Genomic DNA, 21,271 nt, shown 5'->3' on the forward strand with positions numbered 1-21,271 from the left:
CCTACTGAGTACTGAAATTTGACTATGTCTAAAAATTTATGTTCTCCTAAAATCTAGAATCTGCATTGTGAATCCTAGAGATCTGAAACTATTTTCAAACATCTTGCCAATATATGCAAAAAGTATTACTCAAAGTATAAGAAAGATAATAGATAAAGAGAAAATATAAAATATACTTAAATGTTATATGTTATGTATATATCTTGATGAAAATAACTAAATGAAGGCCAAAGGAATTAGCATCTAGGACCATGTTTCGTTTCTAGCTTAATGTCAGCAAAATGCACACGTGTTTTTCTTGTTTACCATAATACATGTGAATTGTAATGCCTACATGTTTTTTCTCATCAAAGTGAGCATGTCTTTTAATTTTTTAAATGCATATGCATTCTTAATTCCAATAGCATGTATGTGTTTTTCCTTGTATTTAGCCTCTTATGACAAGCCTTAGGCTTGGGAGCTTCATTTCCCTCCTTTTTACATGTGTTCTTCTTGTAATATAGTTTCTCAACTTCCTTGCCATCAGTTTTACACATTATCAAGTGGGTATTTGTAAAATTACCACCATAATTTCACACATCTTCTAGGTTTTCTAACCACATTTTTGTTTAGATTTCAACAACATTAACATATATATTTTTAATTTATTTTACCAATGTCTCCATAGGCTTTAGAGACATATGTGTACCATTTTTTAAATAAATTTTGAACTACTTGTCCAAATTTGAAAAAAAAATATATATTATTGTTTTACACTTCATTCTTTACACTTAAAAAAAAATGATTAATTTGGTGCAAGTTATATGACGCACACAAATAGGTGCTTGATTTTCAAGATGTGTCCACTTCAAAAAATTAAAAAAACAATACTCAACAAAATATTACAAAAAAAAAAACTCCTAGTACTCACTCTTAAATATCTTTCTACCAAAGGGTTTTTCAAAATACTAAATGAAACTATAAATTTTTTGACGCGTGCACCAAATACTATGTAATGTTTTACTAGAAAAAATAGGAACACTTTGGTGTGTGTGAAATATTTGACCCCCTTAATCTTATCCAAAATTGAAAAGCTTTAGTAGTTTGGAAACTAGATTCAATGTACTACAATTCTAGTTCTTTTGGTATCTTCAAATTTTGAGTGGATGAGTCTCGAATTGCTCCTCCAAGTTCAAGTTTAGTTGACTTTAGAAAAGAAGTGGCCACTTGTACCCCCTCTTTTTTCACCATCTTGGTGCAGTAACCCACCCTCCTACATGAAGCCAATCTCCATTGTTGGCTATGAAACCCTTGCCTCTTGCCATTTCCAAAAATGCACCCATTCCATACATCCACTTGGTTTTCAAACACTTCTACATAACCCAATTCCCATCATCCTCCTCCCCTTACTCCAAGCACCAAGCCATAAATAGGAACACAATATCAAAGTTGGTGTGATATCGATACTTAGACTTTATGTATTCCTTGCTGAGCAGAATATCAACTATTTGCGAGAACATTGGATCTTTAATTTTGAAGACACTCTTAATCATTTTCTCCAAGATTTTGTCTTAGGAAGGCAAATTGTTTCTTTCGTGTAATCAAAGTAAACTTTTTCATTCTTTGAAATATTGCAACTCTCCTCTCTCTTTCTTGTAGCACTTCTCACAAATTCTCTAGGCAATAGGAATGAATTGACAACCCTAGATTTAATATCAATTCCACTCTAAGCATATCACATTAAATGGTTCATTTACTTACCAATATGATCTCTACGAATGGTGGCGCTTGGATGATTTCATTCCTCGATTTGAATGCCTCGATAATCTTCTCATGACTCATCCAACTAACAATAGTTAAATGAGACCCCTAGCTTGGACAGGGTGTCCACCACCATAATCCAACCCCTCAACATATGGGAAACTTTAAAATCTTTAAATATTGATAAATAATTTGTAATGATTTGAATATATTTATTTTATTTGAATGCTATAGCATCCCCTTTTATAATTGCATTTATAATTATTAAAGAATCCCACTCCAAATGTAATTTTTAAATGGACAATTTTTTGCCATTTTGACTACCAATAGTGCAGCTTGATCTCCACCCTAATTGTTTGATCCTTCCAACAACTTCTTAGCTCGCATCACAACAAATATTGTCAGTCCATTCACATGATATGTATCCCACCCCTAATAAACTCGGGTTGCCCTTCAATGCTACATCAAAGTTTACTTTGACCCATCTCCTTACTAGTTTGGACCATTCAACGAATTTATTTTTCTTCACTTATTGATTAACCCAAGGAGGCCTATTAATAGGCTAATGTTTGATGTAAGGCCATTTTGACTAAATCAAGCTATCCTCTTGGATAAAAGGAATCTTGGATGGTTTAATTTGTTTTGCGGCAACACTCACTAGTTGTGAAATGGCATTCCCAATCCTCCTATACATGTGAGACAAAGGTTTCATCTCCTCCTAGAAAATATGTTGCCCATTGATGAAGGTGGCAATAATTCAAGTGACTAAAATTTGCATTACATAGTTTATCCACATAATTACCATGATTAGAGAGAGCCTTGGTAGGTTAATCAAGCACAACATATAAAAAATGTATACACACATGTCATATGGTCTTCATTTCCAAGGAAAAGATGGGAATCGCCTTCAAGGTTCCTTATTGTAACTATCTCTATGATAAAGTTTACTTACTTCCCTAGCCTTGTAAAAGTAAACTAGAAGATGGAGAGAAGGTTAGATGATAATGAAGGTACATATAGAACATTATTGAAGTGCCCTTTAGTCATCTCGGTTGAACCAATCCATGTAAAATCAACTCTAGAATCATTACACGATGTGAATGGTTGGAGTAGAACATGGTTTTAAGTGAATAGAAGTATTCACTCAGTGTAACCATGTGATGTGTAGCACCTAAATCAAGTATCCACATCGTACAAGATGATGAACAAGTAATATTTGTGCGAGATTTATAATTTCCTTTTGTTTTGTTAGACAAGGAAGGGGAGAATTTGGTCCCTCTTGAGGAGTTGGGAACCTTGGTCTTATTATTTTAATAAGATATATGAGAGATTTAGTTTATTTCCTCTTTCATGTTAACTCATCATGCTACCCCTCTTTGCATAATCAATATTTAACTTCTACTTTTGTTTGAATTTATTATTTAGGAGCAAAAGAAATGGACTTGGGTGATCTGATGTCTTCAATTACTACTCCTATGCATGTGAAGTTTTTTTTTTACTTTCTAACTTTTTTCAGATTTGTTGTAAAAAAGGTTGTGGGTTTCGAAGACTTGCTTAATAATCCCCCATTGAATTATCAAATCTTACTCATAAGTGAGACATTATAAAAATGTATCAGAGGACATAACAAAAGCAATTTTTAAGGCAATTCTAATGGCATAAACGGTAGATACAAAGACAAAATATTTAAGACCCGGTTTTGGGAGAATGCTTACAACCAATTATGCATAAGTTTTATTAATTTTACATTTTTAAATTAAGTATAAAGGACATCAATTTTGATACAAAGGCTTAAATACTTGTAAAATTAGCAATAGTTAATCTTATTAACTCATTCTCTAATTGATGACCACAAATTTCAGTAGGTCTACGATACAAATATTTAATTTTTGCTCATATTTCATTAGGCATATGGCAAATTGAATGTGAAATAAAAGATCAAACTTGAGATGGCTAAACAAAGCAAACCAAATGCTTCATTTAGGCTGCTAAAAAAATAACTTAAGCTATTGAGATAGTGGGTTCAATTTATGCACACGCGATTATTCATCAATATCCTTTACTTACGATTATTAAGTTTGTATTTTACTCTTACAATAAAAGTTATTAAAAGGCATGAGAGTTAGTGTGAAATTAGTCACGATGGACGGACCGTCTAAAATAAAGAACACAAAAAAGAATGTAGAACAAAAATAGACATTCACACACCTTGTTACTCACTAAATCACAAGCTCCCAAAAATATGTAGTTTCACACTTTATTTTAGAGCATTTTTAGATAAAGAAAGCACATAAACTTCTTTTTTATAAGTTATGGATTTTTGGGTGATTTTTTTAGAAAATATGTTCACCAAGAGAATAATATGCTACAAGTTTGAAATACTTTTCAAAGTTTTCAACAATTTGAAAATATATCATTTAATTTTGATATTTTGGGCAACATTTATACCTAATTAATAAAATTAACTAAAATTACAGGTACCTAGTGTAAAATATAGAAAAAGCAAATGAATGGATACACAATGCTCAAAACTAGCTTTTCTATGCCTATTTATTTGTGAAATTTTATTATGTATGCCTTTCGAAAGAAAATTGCCTACTTTAACAAATAGAAATAAGGTATGGTGCTAGGACCTTTGGGTGCTAGTCACCCACTTGATCAAATAATAGCATTGGAGGTTGAATAGAGGTGATGGTGGTACAATAGTCTCTAGGGTAGTAGTGAAGTTTTCTTTGGTGACAACTTTCATGGTTAATCCCTTTCAATTTGGAAATGACCATGGGCTCCACTAGCCATAAGACTAAAACGCTTCAACCTTTCACTAGCCATGGTGATCTTCCCTAGGTACAAGAAAACCCACATTGTACATTGCACACTTATTGCACTAGTTGTGTGGTCTACTCCACATTTTTCTAGTTAAAAAAATTAATAGAGTCACAGGTCTCTACAAGATCATGTAACATGCAAAGGAAATTGCTCTAGAAGTTCCAAAATTCAAATTTGATGTGCTTTATATTTTTTATGTATTATAAGCATGATGGTGAGGTTATTTTTGTGCCATGGTATCCCTGCAATTATTATACTACTTATACTATTTTTTATAAAATCCTACAACAAATATTTATATTGTTTACTTATTCTCTTATCGAATAAATGTTTATACTTAAATTGATAAAAAAATGTATAATATACAAAGAAGTCAAAAGTATATCTTTATTTTCACATGAAGTTATTACAAAAGTAGACCATAGATGGGTAGTCAATGATCAAACTACTTTCCTTGATGATGCTAAGATCGTGTAAAGTACTCAATAGTTGCCACAAGAACACAATCATGTATCAACTGATTGCTATAAGCACCTAAAAGTTGATAATTAATTAATACATAGTAAGATACAACCAATTAACAAAATATAATAAAGAAGTTGTATGGTGATTACGTCATCCCTTCAAAAAAGGAAAAGATTATCTTCCAAACAATGAAGAAAATAAATAAGCATAAAGTACCATTAGGTAAGACTTTCCAAACTTGTGACAATGTTGTAGATAATTGAAACCAAATAGGAAAATTTAAAGTACATAAAGAGCATAAGTAGAACCAACATATCTAAAATGCATAGCAAGTTAAGGAGAATACATTGTCTAATGACCATATTATTGAAGGAGTTGCGATTGAAGGTTAAACAACCAAGTAGCCCCATTTGATAGTATAATGAGAAATTTTTTGTGAATACCCTCATAAACACTAGTGCCATTATCTATAATTATTTTATTCACTTTATTTTCCATGGTTGTCACTATTTCTAAATCTTGTAGTTGTTGACCTTTTTGAAGCTCACACAAGTAGTTAAACCAATCGATTATAAATATTTCTCCTCTGCTCTATACTATGAAGAAAGCCTACAGAATATGTATGCCAAAAAATTAAACCTACTAACCTTTTAGAGATAAATTAAAATTGATATACTAAAATCCTTTTAGTTGCACAATTGATGGTAGATCAACCAAGGGACAATCTATTGATAAATTGTATGATAGATATGATAAAACCCTACAAGATTTTATATGATAAAGCAATGAAAGATAATCCATAGGAAGTCAAAGGAATGAATACTTTTTATGTGGTGATAGAGGAGTTCATTTGTATGATAGAGTAAATCAATTGTGCTACTATAATGACCATACAACAAAAACATAAGCAAAATAGAGAAACCATATGATGAGAGTAGAATAAATTGATTATGTGTAACCTAATAGTATAGTGGAACCAAGGCACGCGAGAACCAACAATGGATATAATAAGTTTATGATGGAGTAAAATTTATCAAATCATAAGTAACCAAAAAAAGGTAATTAGTGGTTTGTAAAGTGAGGGGGAAAATATCAAGCCATATGGAGGGTCGTTTGATTATTGTAGAGTGAAGTCGTATAATAGTGATAAAAGGAGGTCATGTAGTGAGAAAAATATGAGTATTTTTATATGTTTCTTCGTACAATTGAATGGTCAAATATAATAAGAGAAACCCTTGATTTATTATTTTTTTAATTTTGAAATCTTCAATGAATTTGAGTGTCTTTGCTAGAACCAAAATACTAACGTATATTGTGTTTGACACACATTCACTATCTAATTCTTCAAAATCATTTTTCATTAATATTTATTGCTTTAATATAATTACAATTTGATGCAAATACTTCATAGTCTTCCATTTGTTAGTGAAATATGCCACGAAAAGATTGTTTTTCATATTCTACATATGATTGTAATTCCGAAATCCCTTCATCATTTAGTTCCATTAGACCCAATCCTTCTTCTCTCTATTATCCTTTAGAGTCTAAATATGAAAAAATCGATGAATTTTATTTCTCACGCACTTCTTGGTTGTCATATAATTTATATTTTTACCTATATTTTTAATGGAGATTGTGTTCCTTTTCTAGTTATGGTTGGATTTGTCTACTACTAGCTAACAATGGCTGCAATGTGTCACACACTTTATTCTATGATTAAATAACCAAAAAAATCAACAAAAATACTCAGACTTTGCTAATTACCTTTTGGCCCATTAAAAATCTAAGTACCTCAATACCTTGTTCATTTGCACCCACTAGTTGAAAAGTTGGGGGCCAAATGGTCAACTTGTCTAAACTTCTCCAAGTTTATTTTAAAAAATACGTTTACACTAGAGCCACCATTAATAATTGTATTAGTGATATTCCTTCTTTCAAGGATCTTCATATTCACTAATGATGGTTTCTTTGGAATGCTAACTATCAATAACATTGGATCAATCAATTGATCACCCAACAACAAATATTCAATTATCGGGTCTTCATTCTCTCTAGATTTAAAATGCATTGTATAATGCATCCACTCATTCTTCCTTGATACAACATTAGTCATATCATTTCAGATTCCAAGAATACTTTGTAATATATTCACTACTTTGAAATTGGTATGGTAGTTTGAGGTACTTGTGATATACTTGCATTTGTGTTTGAGTGGTGTTGTCTTATACATAGCTTCCTCGTCATCAACTCTTGTTTAATGAATTATTTCTTGTTTTATACAATGTTGTTTCAAGTACATAGCCTTCTTTAATTGGTTCAAGTGTAGAAGTTGATGATACAACCATGAAAGCCAAGAGTCATTTGCAAGAAAATCACCTGTCACACAAAAGATATCAAGAGAGAATAACATGATCAACCACCTAATAATTATATATTGATTGCACAAAATAATATAATTGCAATGAATGAATGAATCTTCGTGAAAGGATGAATGAAAGCCTAGATGCATAAGCCTAATGCAAGATTAAGTTAGCTACTATCAAGTGTCATAATCATAATGAATGAGATAACTTAAGCTATTATTAGCCTAATTTAATAAAAGGAAAAAGCACCTAAGTTTAGCTTAAATGCAAAAGTAATTAAAGGACCTAATTGATAAATAATTAGATAAAGTTTCCCAATTACTTCAACACCCCCCTTAAGATTAACTTAGGGAAAAAACTAAAGAGTTGATATGAATGCAAAATGCATGCATGAATACATCTCGAAAATGAAGGATTGATCGGGTACTCATGTACAAACTAATGCAAATTAATGCAACTCTCATAACTAGAGAAAAAGAGAAAACCTAGTGGGACAAAAGTCCTCTTCAAAAGAGAGAAAATGAAATAACTATACTAGTGAAAGAATGAACAAAGGAGGACTCAATGTGACCCCCCAAGGACTTCTTTTGTCACAATACAATGAATGTTCCCCCAATGAGAGAGAGAAAATGGGGATAGGAATCCCCCCAATGAAGAAGTAGCTCATGTGCCAATGATGAAATCTTGAAAACATAATATAATAGATTGCCTACAAAAAATATTCTCCCCTTAGGAAGAAACAAATCTACTATAGATATGAATAATACTCCCATAAACAAGATGTAGGAATCTGAATCCAAATACTATGTGCCTCTGGAAACTACTCAAATGTTGTTATGTGCATGAAAGTTGATGATGCCACAAACCAATCAAGTACATGTCTAATCAATGTAGGAGGTGACACATAAGAACTATACAAAAATTGATGAAGAACAAGCTCCATGGGCGATGAGGATGGGTTGACAACATTGATGACGCTGACAACTAAGAGGAGATGAATGTCCTCAAAATAATCCTCCAAAACTGCATAATGAGACTCCACAAATAAGGATAATATGTCTATAAGATACGAATCTCAAGTAGCAGTGTTTGGAATAATAATCTCATTGCACTAAATAAATGGGGACCAGGCATGTGTCGATGCCAACATCATAAAAAATAATAGAAGATTAAAAATGATTGACATGGGATCTCAATGTGAGGAGTATGAACATGAATATGTCTTTGATCCATCAAAACATGCAATCTACCGGTGATATACTTAAGCTCCTATAAAGCATAATCATCAAAGAACACAAAATCTACATGTTGTAATAACCCACCTTACTTAACCCAACAAAATTTGACCACTTTTTTTTGTGTTTACTTTAATCATTTGTGTTTAATTCAATCACATACTCTGGGCATCCATCCATTAGGATTAGGCATTCGTCCATCCGGGATGAGCATCTAACCATACGGGTTAGGCATCTATCCATACGGAGCAAAAGGTTTCATCTATCCAATACGGGATAGGCATCTACCCATATGGGGTAGGCATCTATCCAATTGGGATAGGAGGTGCTCTAGCCAGAGACTTAGACTCATCGGGACCATTCGGGTCATGAGTCACTCACTAAGTACTACACTCTTCTAATAGGAGTGCATCGAGGTCACCGTCCTTAGGAGAAATCAAAACAACATAATACAAGCTTGAATTTCACCTTAGAATTTGGCTTAAAGCCTCGGGAAGTCAAGCGAATCCATACGGGATTCCTTCCAAGTATGCATTGAATTACTTTTTTCTTTTTATTATACTTATCTTTCAAATTAGGATTCTTCTCAATCCTTCTTCTTACCAAAACCTAGACCCCATCCACGAACGCCTGAGTACTAGGGGCAACTCTGTCCCTAGACTGCCTACATACCTGTTTCGACACAGGATCAAGGCGTAAAGTATGTAGTTCTATTTTCTACTCTATGGTTTGATGTAAACTGATTAGTGGGTATGCAACCCTTTCTAGGGTCAATGTCCCAGACAGTTTCTTTGCGGTTGCTACCCACAGTGGTAGCACTTAAGCAAAGGCTCAAGATGGCCTATTGCTTGTGGCCTAAAACAACTAGATCCTAATACCTATCATAAGCGTCACTCTTGACCCAATTGTCAATCGTCAACATCTCTTCAAGATTAAATCAATTTCATAAAAGCATTTCACTCAATCAAACCTAAAGGGGGTTTACTATGGTTTAACTCAACGGATGTAAAATCATTTAAGGATTATCTTATTAGATTATCGATCCAAGGGGGATTACCCGCCCCTTGGATTTTAACTCCCAAGTGTCCCTTATTACTCCCCGACGATTTATAGGGACGATGCCACAGACGTCGTTGATGCAGCTTTATTAGGCATTAAGTGCAGTAGTTCAACACAATGACATTACCCGTAAGCATGATCCAGAGGCACCGTAAATACTGAATGCTGCTAGGTTTTGGTTTTTCGATTTCCTTTATTTAGTTTTCTTAACTAAGAAGCTATGAAAAACATCATGCTTGGAAACAATTATGAATTGAACGTGCATAATTAGACATTGCAAAGCTTAATTAATTGAAATAACTACTTGACGAACCACGTGGAATAAAAACCATAACTAAATTATTTAATATTCAAAACTTGAAATATAACTTGCATAATAATGACAATCATGAAACTCGCATATTAATAATTAAACGTGTAACTTGCATCAAGATGAAGAAAATGTAACTTTGTCATTAATAAATGCAAATAATGTATAAGTAATTCGCATGAAGCAAGGATAGTGTAAGTTACATGCAAGGTTAAGCAATGTGTTGATTTCTACCATGAGAATAATCACTTATAAAGTCACTAGTTCAAAAATAGCAATCAGTTTAGACATTAGACAAATTTTGGACAAATCATAATGATCTGAATTTAATTGTTTTTAATGAATCTAAAATGCCAACTAAGTGACCCAATAAATCTTAAATAGATTGAAAGATTCTAAAAAAAATTGGATATAATTTAATTTACAATTAAAATTTTACTAAAGGTAAATTAATTATAAATTTACTAAAGATGAATTAAATTACAAATTTACCTAAGTTAAAATTTTATTAAACTAAAATTTGGATTTAAAAAAAAGTTATCAAAATCCAAATTTGCCATGGGTTTAAATCTTTGTAGTGGCTTTTAAAAAAAACAAGTGGGAGTGGGGCCCACAGGTCCCATCACCACTGCGGACCTGCGGGTACAGGCCCGCAGTGATGAGGGGACAGCCGTGGTCCCCTCCACTCCCTCTGCGGCCACTGCCGTAACAGTGACCGCAGGGGGTAGTGGAGAGTACCACTCCCCAACGGTGTAATAACCCGCCCCCCCTGCGTTGACCGGTATTATGCGAAGGAACATTTTTCGAAACCGCTGCATATTAACTTAAATTTTTTATATTTTTTGCATTAAGTTTAAAATTTGCAATATATATATATATATATACATATATATATGTATATATATATATATGTATATATATATATATATATGTATGTATATATGTATACGTACATATATACATATATATGTATATATGTATATGTATATGTATATGTATATATATATGTGTGTGTGTGTGTGTACATATATATGTATGTATATATATGTATATATGTATACATATATACATACATATATATGTATACATATATACATATATATGTATATGTATATGTATATATGTATATACATATATACATGTATATAATACATGTATATATGTATATACATATATACATATACATATACATACACATACACATATATGTATATGTATATGTATATATGTATATGTGTATATACATATATACATATATGTGTGTGTGTGTGTGTGTGTGTGTGTGTGTGTGTGTGTACATGGAATATGTATATATATATATGGTCTTATTCGTGTTTATTTAATAATCTAAGAGGTATATATATATAATAAGAATCTATTCACAGTCATGGAAGATAATAAAGGAAATTTATTTCAGATGATCTCTCAGGAGCCCAAGGAAATACACTATGCTTGAGTTCGAGGCAGCAATACAACAAAGAGCTAAATCTCCTCAGAGATAGGTACATGTATAATTTTTTTTTACAGAGATCATATTCAACAAATTTGTCTTATGTTGAGATAATAATTTTTTTTGATGAGATTTCCAGGAAATTGATATTCAAGAGAGAGATTTCTAAAATTAATTAAATAACAAGACAATATTTCTCACAAGGATTTTATACAACAACATTGAGAAGAAATCATAATTGATATACTATTTCACATAGCGAGATTCCTAAATACAAATGATTATAAGCATAGAAAGAAAAGGATTATTTACAAAGATAAAAGAATTTAAGTTTAAAAAAATTAAAGAATAGAGATGTTCAAAAAGCATGATTTATTTTCCTCTTTTTTTTATTCAATATCTTCTCTAGATTTCAAAAAAAATAGAAAAAGCAGAATCTGATTTCTTTCTTTTAAATAGATTAAATAAATAGATTAACAAATAAAAGAGAAATCTGCATTTGTATTTTAAAAAGAAAAGAATTTTTTATCAATGCATTTCTTTGATGAAAAATAGATTTCCTTTCTATCTAACAATTAAGAAATGATTTATTTCAGAAAGTTATATTCAACTAAATAATCTAGGAGGAGATATTTCCTTTGAAAATATAAAAATTTACATAAAGAAATATCAAATACAAAAAGAGAGGGAACCCATAGAAGCCTTTTGATGTTAAATCCTCTCCAAATCTTCAAGCCTAGCCTTCCTTGATCCTTCCTTGCAAGCTTGGAAAAATTCTTCAAAACAAACTTAACTATTCTCCAAAATTGAAAAACATGACTACTAAAAACAAACTATTTGAGAAAACTTTCTTCAAAGTATAACCAACTCCTTCTTTTGAAAACTTGCATACAATATATAGGAAAAATCCCTTAATTCTACTATCTAGAGAAATTAATTAAGAATGAGATTCTTTTTCCAATATTGGACCCATGCAAAATTGATTAATATCCTAGTGGGGGAGTTACATGCAAGGTATTGAAGATTCCTCTAGAAGCTTCTAATTTCTCCTACAATATGTGCCATAATTGGGAATGGGAAAATAAAAATAAAAATAAATAATGCCTTTTGAATTATATTCTCCAAGTGTGTATGTGGGTCCATTATTTATTCTTTTATAATATTTATTCAACCATTTTCAATAGCTCAACCAAAAAAATATAATAGAAATTGTATTAAAACAAAAGTGATAAAGGAGGGTTGTGACACATGTGCAAGGGGAATAAGATAATTGACTACAAGATCCTCTAGGAATGGAGAGATTTGAGGGTTCCACGTATCTCCCAAAGTTTAGTCCAAAGTGCACGAGGACACTCAAGGTCCAATATAACACACATAGTGTCATGATGAACATTAGAACAAATCACTCCTACAACATGATTTATTGAAGAACGCATGAGATTACTGAGAGGGGGGTGAATCAGTGATAGTCAGAAATTTAAACCTTTAAAACAAATGTGCAAATTCTAATGAGTAGGTAGATTAAATGCACACAAACATAAGAGGTGACCACATAACATAGAGATATACAAGGAAAACCCAATGTGGGAAAAACCTCGACGAGAATAGTTGTTGGAGTCTACTGCTACAATCCAACATCACAATGAAAAATTGATTACAATAGATTTATTGGCACCAACCTAAAGGAGCGCTAAACCCTGTGATTTATGAGCATCAACTCAAAGGAGCACCAACCCCTGTTCTAAGCACCAACTCAGATTGCAAATGATGATAAATAATTACAGTTTAGGTGCCATGTTACAAATGAGTTTTGTAACTCTCTATGATTCACAGTCAATCATGTTCTCCTATGACAACTCTCTGATCTCTTTTATTCTCTATTAACAACTACCACTCTTCGTGTGTTATCAATCTTTTTTATTTTTTCTACACAGATAAAATGTGTATGTTCTATTTATCAAAGATTCTCATTCTCTCACTTGAACACCAAAAAACACTCCATCTACACACCTCCATCTTACTCACATATGAGAAATCATATCTTTTAGATAAATGTGATTCATTGTGCATGGACAACTCTCAACAATAAATGTTATTAGATCAGATTAGGTTTCTGAATTTCTTTATCTCCGTTCGATGACCAACTACCCCATTTCTTATCATCTGCATATCCCACTCATATTTCTTCAAGAAATCTACTATCTGTAAAAGAGAAAGTCTCATTAATTTCATCACCATGTAGTTTTGGATTCATCATAGAGAATGGGTTACTATATTTGGTAATCTTCACCAACTATGTCCCTTTATGTCCTTTCATCTAGAAATATTCTAATGTCTTTGTGGCCAAGAGATCTCTACACAGAAAATATTTTGATAATCTTTAGCCAACATGATTGATTCAGCTTATGCCTTTGAGCCCAAACAAATGAATTAGTTTTCCTTCATAAATGAGTCTCCAGTCAGCATATCAGATCTTATTAACAAGAGTTGGCAATCAACTACAAAATCATATTGTCTTACAATTATTTTGCATGCTCCACATCATCTAGTCTTTGTTGATCAAACAAAGCATGTGGACAATTTACATATCGAGCTGCAAATATGCCATCAAAAACCTCTAGTTCTGTCAAATTCTGTTGTTTGAATAATTTCACCCAGACTTTACTTCCATCATAGCGAAAGAACTTTATTATCGCTATAGCTTCCACTTTTGCAAAGGAGCGATTGGGTCGTGACGAAGTGCCATGTTACACTGAAGAGAGAAATTTTATCTCCCAGACGTCTAAACCATCACACTGAAACAAAGGTATTTCGATGTATTTACAAGCTTTGCCTAAACGAGAAAAGGTCTTGCCGAAAGGGAAAGTCATGCCGAAAAGACATTTCTATTGGTTCACCACCACATGGTCCACACAATGAGAGACCCAACCAACCACCACCACAAAACACCACAAAGCACAAGGGAGAAGAGGTCCACACAACCAATGCAGACCAACCATTTTCTGACACGTGTAATAGGATACCTTCTTAGTTGAACCCTAACAAATAGCCTTGATGGATAAATAAAAACAATTATCACGCAACTGTTCAGTATACTATTTTTTTGTGTTTAGCTAAAACGTGGTGCATTTTGGTTTGTGGTTTTCTTTCAACATTCAATGACAATAGAACAACTACAAGAGTATAATTTCAGTTCAATGGACAAAAAAACATTTTTCCTTTCCTTAAACTATATCAACAAATATTACAAATGAGTTCTAACCATAACTATCCATCTGATAAATTTATAAGGCACTGAGAGGGGGGGTGAATCAGTGCAAGCAAAAACTTAATAGATCTGATAACACTTTTCACCAATCTGAAAATCAATATACATGCAAGAAATAAAACCACATAAGCAAACATCTAACAAAGCATGCAAACCATAACACAATGATTTTCACGTGGAAACCCAAGTGGGAAAAACTATAGTGGGAATTAATACCCACAAAAATAAACTATTTGCAGTATAGAGATTTGACCGGTTAAGATCATACAACACCCTATTAGGAGTGACACATGGTTAAGAGTGCTTTAGCCCAGTTAAGAGATATTAAAAATAAAGCTTGTTAGGACCCAACTTTGTTAGGAGCTACCCGGCTAAGGGATTTCAAAACACAAGCTAATGTGTCACCTTGTTAGAGTATTTTAACCTTCAGACGTGTTAGGATCCTATCACACCCTGTTAGGAGTGACCTTGTGAGAGGATTTTCCGGCTGCAACTGTTAGGGAACAACAAGTTTGACTAATCTACTATTAGCACCTCTGTGCCTGATTAGATCCGCTTCAGATCTGCTTCTACCACCAACTAAACATCGAACTCTAACTCCTTCTTCCACCTCGTGATCAAATTATCACTCTTGATCCATAAAATCATTTAATATACATCTCCTTATAACAACTTTGTTAAGTCAGCTAAGAACCTTGGAACAATTCCCTAGGTTCATTGAATCTAGTCACCTTATTCATTTTCCCGCTCATTACACTTTACTTATGTTAGCCACAAAAAACATAACTCAAAAATATAACATAAACTCTACCAGTACCCAATCAAAGCAACTTTGCTTTACCAGTTCTCTGTTTTTCTTGATTGTGACTATTCTATTCGTCATAACTTGCTCAATACTCTGAATTTGTTGATGCGGTTTCAATCAAAGACTCATACCAATTTCATAAGCATGTGTACTAAACTGCAATGTCTAACTCTTCATGGATTGTCCGTACCAGTTGTTTGATCATCGCTTTGTTCTTGTTTACCGATTTGACTACAACTTAGCAGTTTTGTTGTTTAACTGACTCCACCACCTATTAGGCTCTACCAGTAGGTCTAAATGGCTTAGATGACTAACAAAACATGGTTGCCATCAATGACAACACAAATAAAGTCATCAAACATCATATTACAACAATATCACCTATAATATATTTAAACAAATTTTAGACCAACATATTATGTCCAAGTATTTGATTTAACTTCAATTTGACAACTTTCAACTACAATAAGAAAATTTAAACTATTTCATGAATCTGCTATGTTGGTTGGTAGTGCAACAAGTTCCAACCACTTCCTAACACCATGTGAATAGAAAATCCTAGTTGCGACAGTCTTCTCACGTCCCAATCGAGAATGCTTATGTCTCACATTAATGACTATGTATTCAACAATGCCCAGCTCCTTCGACTCTCTTGCTGACTACTTCTTCAATATACTCATCAAATGAAGTTCATGATGATATGATGAATCAATAAGGATCTAGACAACTACTAAGAGGGGGGGTGAATTAGTAGATAGAAAACAAACTAAACTTTCACCAAACTCAAAACCCAACTCATAAATCAATCACTGAACTAATTGGTTCAAACACTGAACTACAATCTGCAACTGCACTATCAAGTATAATTGTTGACTAGCATATCAAAATAACAGTATACCAGATCTAAAACTCTCAAACCATTTAACCAAAACATCAAACCACTTTACTAAAAATAGTAAAAGCACATTTTAGATCACTGTCGGTCATCTTAACATATCCAAGTGGCTTTACTAGTTAAAAAAATTAACCATATCAAAACATAACCACAATAACCATTCACCACTTGACACAATGATTTTTGACATGGAAACCCAAATGGGAAAAAACATAGTGGGGATGAATACCCACATGTAGTCTGAACTCTTGTGAAGTTTTCCCTGTTAGGAGGCAAGCCTTGTTAGAAGCTTTACAAAAAATGTCCTGTTAGGAACAAATCCAGATAAGGACCACCTAGTTAAGGAATTGACTACGATACCCTATTAAAGGCAATACCCTGTTAGGAGTAACCTTGATAGAGGATTTCAAATCTAAGCTAATGGATCACCTAGTTAGAGGATTTAGAAAACAACAAGCATGTTAAAGTTTACCCAGTTAAGGGATTTAACTGTTGTAATTGTTAGAGAACAATATGATTTTTGTTGACACGGTAATAACACTACTTTTCTTGATTAGATCCTTTTCATGCTCCTACCTACCTTCAAACATTCTGCAGATACTCCTTCTGGTTTAGCAATCAATCACACTAACACTTAACCAAAACCTCCAACAACACAACAAAACAATTCATCGACCCTTATAAGAAAAACAATAGGTCGATAACACATCACAAAACCTAAGATCTCATAGAGATTACAAATAAATCAGTTCAAACATGACTGTTAGATTACATAGCAATCACTGCACATTGTCCAAGATAACTTGGACCGCTCCTGGATCGCCGCACATAGAATCCTGTAACTCATCACGCGGTTTCCACTTCATGCTATGCACTCGCTTATTCCCAAGATAAAATAGTTATCTCTACGTGCTAAAAACTACTTTGAAACTCATCATGTGCATCATGCATACATGGCATAATCATCTTTGATCACCATTTGATCAACACAACCGATTCACCAAGCTCCATCAGTTGGGGTTTGTCATATCAACAGGTAGGGTCATCGGTTGATCTCACTGCTTCAATAGTAATACCAATTTCCTTCACTTGCTCAACTGCCAGTTGCATTACTGCATTACTACCAGTTGCAATACAACTCCATTACCGATTATAATTGACATCAATGACAACACTATAGTTCATCTATGCAATCTTCATGAAATGCCAACAACTCGTTGTCCACTGTTGAAGCGACCTGGAAACTTCCTAACAACACCCAAGAATGTTGTAAAACTAAACATGGAGTGTCGTGCTAATACTGAATTCAAAGCCTTTTCTTAAACTCCAAGTACATATTCACTGGATAAATAGTTTGCATTGTTGTTCGATACCACGTCTTTGTTGTAGATTTCTCGGTGTACTTCTGACTAATGAATTCTTCAACCCAAACCCTCAAAAGTCACATTACACAATCCTGGGTTGAAACTTCAATGTACCCTGCTATGTTTTTAGAACTAAATCTTCCCAAGTCACCAATATTCCCATTCACCCCCTACACTCAAGTAATATCTAACCACAAACTGTACTCTTGTTTCTTAATCAACCTGTCACATTATTAATGAACTGAAGTTCAAGCAAAATACCTGGTTACCAACTGTGACTACTCTCAGCCGCTACAAATTCGAACTTGGCTATTGGTATCTTCAATTCTTTCAAGTATCAAATTTATTTTCAACAATTTCCCAAACAAGATCTTCGACTGGCAAGAGAATTGACATGCTTGAAGGATTTCGTCCCAAATGCCAAGAAGATTTTCAGATTTCTCTAGAAAACTTGGTTTCCCAATTCCAAGAACACACATTCCAAGATGAGTTTCCAACATTAAATGCTTCTATTTATCACTTATTTTTGGTACACATCCCAAAGCACTATCCATGTGGGATAAATGAGAAATAGAATAAAATAACATTTTCCCCTTACATCTCCACAAAGAAGGGGTACTTTTAATATTTCCTTTTAAAACATTAACTTCAACATTAAATAACCCATTAAGTTAAATAATTAAATTTAACTTTAGAAACTTTTGATTTTTGCCTAAATAATTAATTACTTCATAAAAATGCAATCCAGGCAAATAAATCAATGCACCAAAATGATGTTGACTAAAATCACACAAAAAATTTCCTGTCATTGTGCCCAAACTAACTTACTATAAATAGTTAGTGCCTGGAAACTCTGAAAAATCAACTTCGTTTGGCCCGAAACTGAATTTTCCTAAGACAAATCCATCACAAACCCCTACAAAGTTCTAGTTAGCCCTCGAGACCATGGTAAAAAGGGCTAATGACAAATCACTAGATAACTACTAAAAAGGGGACATTACAGTCTTGCCCCCATGAAATTTCTTGTCCTCATGCAATCTCAGCTCTGGATTCTATAAGATCTGCTCACTCTCCCAAGTAACATCCTCTATCGATAAATTCTTCCACTTCACCAAATACTCCTTGATGACCCGTTTCTGTAAGGTACACTCCATAGTCTCCAAAATGGCCTCAGGAACCAAAATAAGTTTCCTCTCATCATCAATAGGAGGTAACTCTGTTGAAGGTACTACATTATGACTGAATGCCTTTTTGAGGCGTGACACATGAAAAACATTGTGTACCTTATGTAATGGTGGGAAAATGGTGAGTGACAGATCAAGAGGAAACCTACCCTTTCCCTCAAAGAGAGATGAGAGTTTCACTATTGATTACCATTCAAGCACTTTTCATCATTACATTAGGAAGGGGGAGAAGATAATTCACTAGATTCAATCTCTCCACACAAAGATGGTAGATTTATTTTTGAATGAATTGGGAATGCTAAGTTGATCCCCTCTTCCTTGTTTGATTTAGAAAGGAAATTGATTGAATGATGTAGTGCAAAAGTGACAAAGAATTTATTATAACTTGAGATCGGATTATGGGATAAAGTTGTGCACCTGGATCTGGTAGTAAAATGTCAAGATGAATTCACCCTGTGAATTTGAGGAAAATTTGTCCAGACGTGGCGAGAATGTACACGGTGCTCCGAAAAATCCACGAAACGAAAAGGGTTTTTCTGCCTCTACAAATGAAGCCTGAAACAGAAAGTACACCTTCACACCTGCAACCTCAAGGGAGTTTGTAGTAGCAATGTTGATAGAAATGCTTGTGTGGAATTGTATGTTGCAGTTAATCTCCTCTTCAATGGTTGAATCCTTGACTTGAATGCAACGCCTAGCCTTGAATGGAGACTTGAGAATGCTCAATACTGGAAAAGAATGCTTGAATGCTTGATCGCTTGTGAATTTCCCACTCATCCCACTTATGCAAATGAGAGAGTGAATGCCCCTTTAAATACATGTTGGTGGATTTTAATTTCATCACAAGCCGACGTCAGGGGAGTTTCTCGCCTGAGGCACAACCCACAATGCATGCTCTAAGAAGGGTCATGCCCCAAAATAGGGAAGGGATAGGGGCACCATACCCTTGTCCTAAGAGGAAAATGGCACCACACCCTTGTCCAAGGGGGGACAGGGGTGCCATGCCCCTATCCTACCCCTTTCTCTAGGGCAAAATGCGGTCGAGGTGATGCAAAGGCCAAGGAAGAAGCTATTTTCGCAAGCTGAGCAATCTTTGATCTTCGATCAGGCTAGAAGATTTGAGTTCGCATGCGTGAGGACCCTAATGCAATAAAAATTTGTTAGGGTCACAATTTTATGACACTAAACCTTACTATCTCTTGACAACTCAAGCTCATAGGGCACCTTTCCATCCCTCCTGATAATTATGAATGGGTTGTAATAACGTGGCTTCAACTTTTTTGCACCACTCCTTTTAAGAGTGGATTATCGGTAGGGTTGCAACATGAGATAAACCATGTCACCCACCTCAAAATATATCTCTACTCTATGTTTATTTGCATATTGTTTCTATTGATTTTGAGCCTTATGTATGTTTTCCTTCAGTGATATCATGATATCCTAACTCTCATGTAAGAGATCCTTAGCCTTAGGTACTCGGTTGTCCCCAAAAAGAAAATCTAGGAAGCTCATAGCCTCATAAGAATATAGGACCATAAAAGATGACATTTGAATGGACATATGATAAGTGGCGTTATAACAATACTCCCCTAGATGCAACCACTTTACCCACACCTCCTGCTGCCTTGCGATATAATTGTGGAGGTACCCTTCCACCCACTTATTCACAATCTTTGACTGGCCATCAATCTGTGAGTGATAACTAGTGCTCGGAGTAAGCTCTATCCCACACAACCTGAAGAGCCCCTACCCAAAATTACTCATAAACTTGTTGTCCCTGTCAATCACAATGCTCCGTGGCAATCCGTGCAACTTGAATACCTCTCTGAAAAACAATTCCACTGTCTGTGTTGTTGTATAGGTGGATGAAATAGAGAATAAATGAGAAAAATTCTTCAATCGATCCACCACCACATATATACAATCCCCGCCTTGGACCTTAGGTAGGCCCGTAATGAAATCCATTGACACACTGTCTCACTTTCTCTCGGGAATGGGTAGGGGTTGCAATAAACCACTAGAGAAAGAGTGCTCATGCTTATTCTACTAACACATTGGGCACTCCCTCACATATTGTAGTACTTCTTACTTGATCCCTTTCCAATTAAAGCTCTCTCTCACCTACCTATAGGTTTTGAAATACCCTAGATGTCCTACTAATGGTGAGTCATGGAAGGCTCTCAAAATGTTCTACTTCATAGTAGACCCTGGCACTAAATAAATCCTCTCCTTGTAAATGATCAATCATTTTCCACTATATACCTGTCATCCTGGATAGTGCCATCAACGATTCCAGTAGCCCATTTG

This window comes from Cryptomeria japonica, chromosome 9 (genome assembly GCF_030272615.1).
Source record: "Cryptomeria japonica chromosome 9, Sugi_1.0, whole genome shotgun sequence".
Lineage (NCBI taxonomy): Eukaryota > Viridiplantae > Streptophyta > Pinopsida > Cupressales > Cupressaceae > Cryptomeria > Cryptomeria japonica.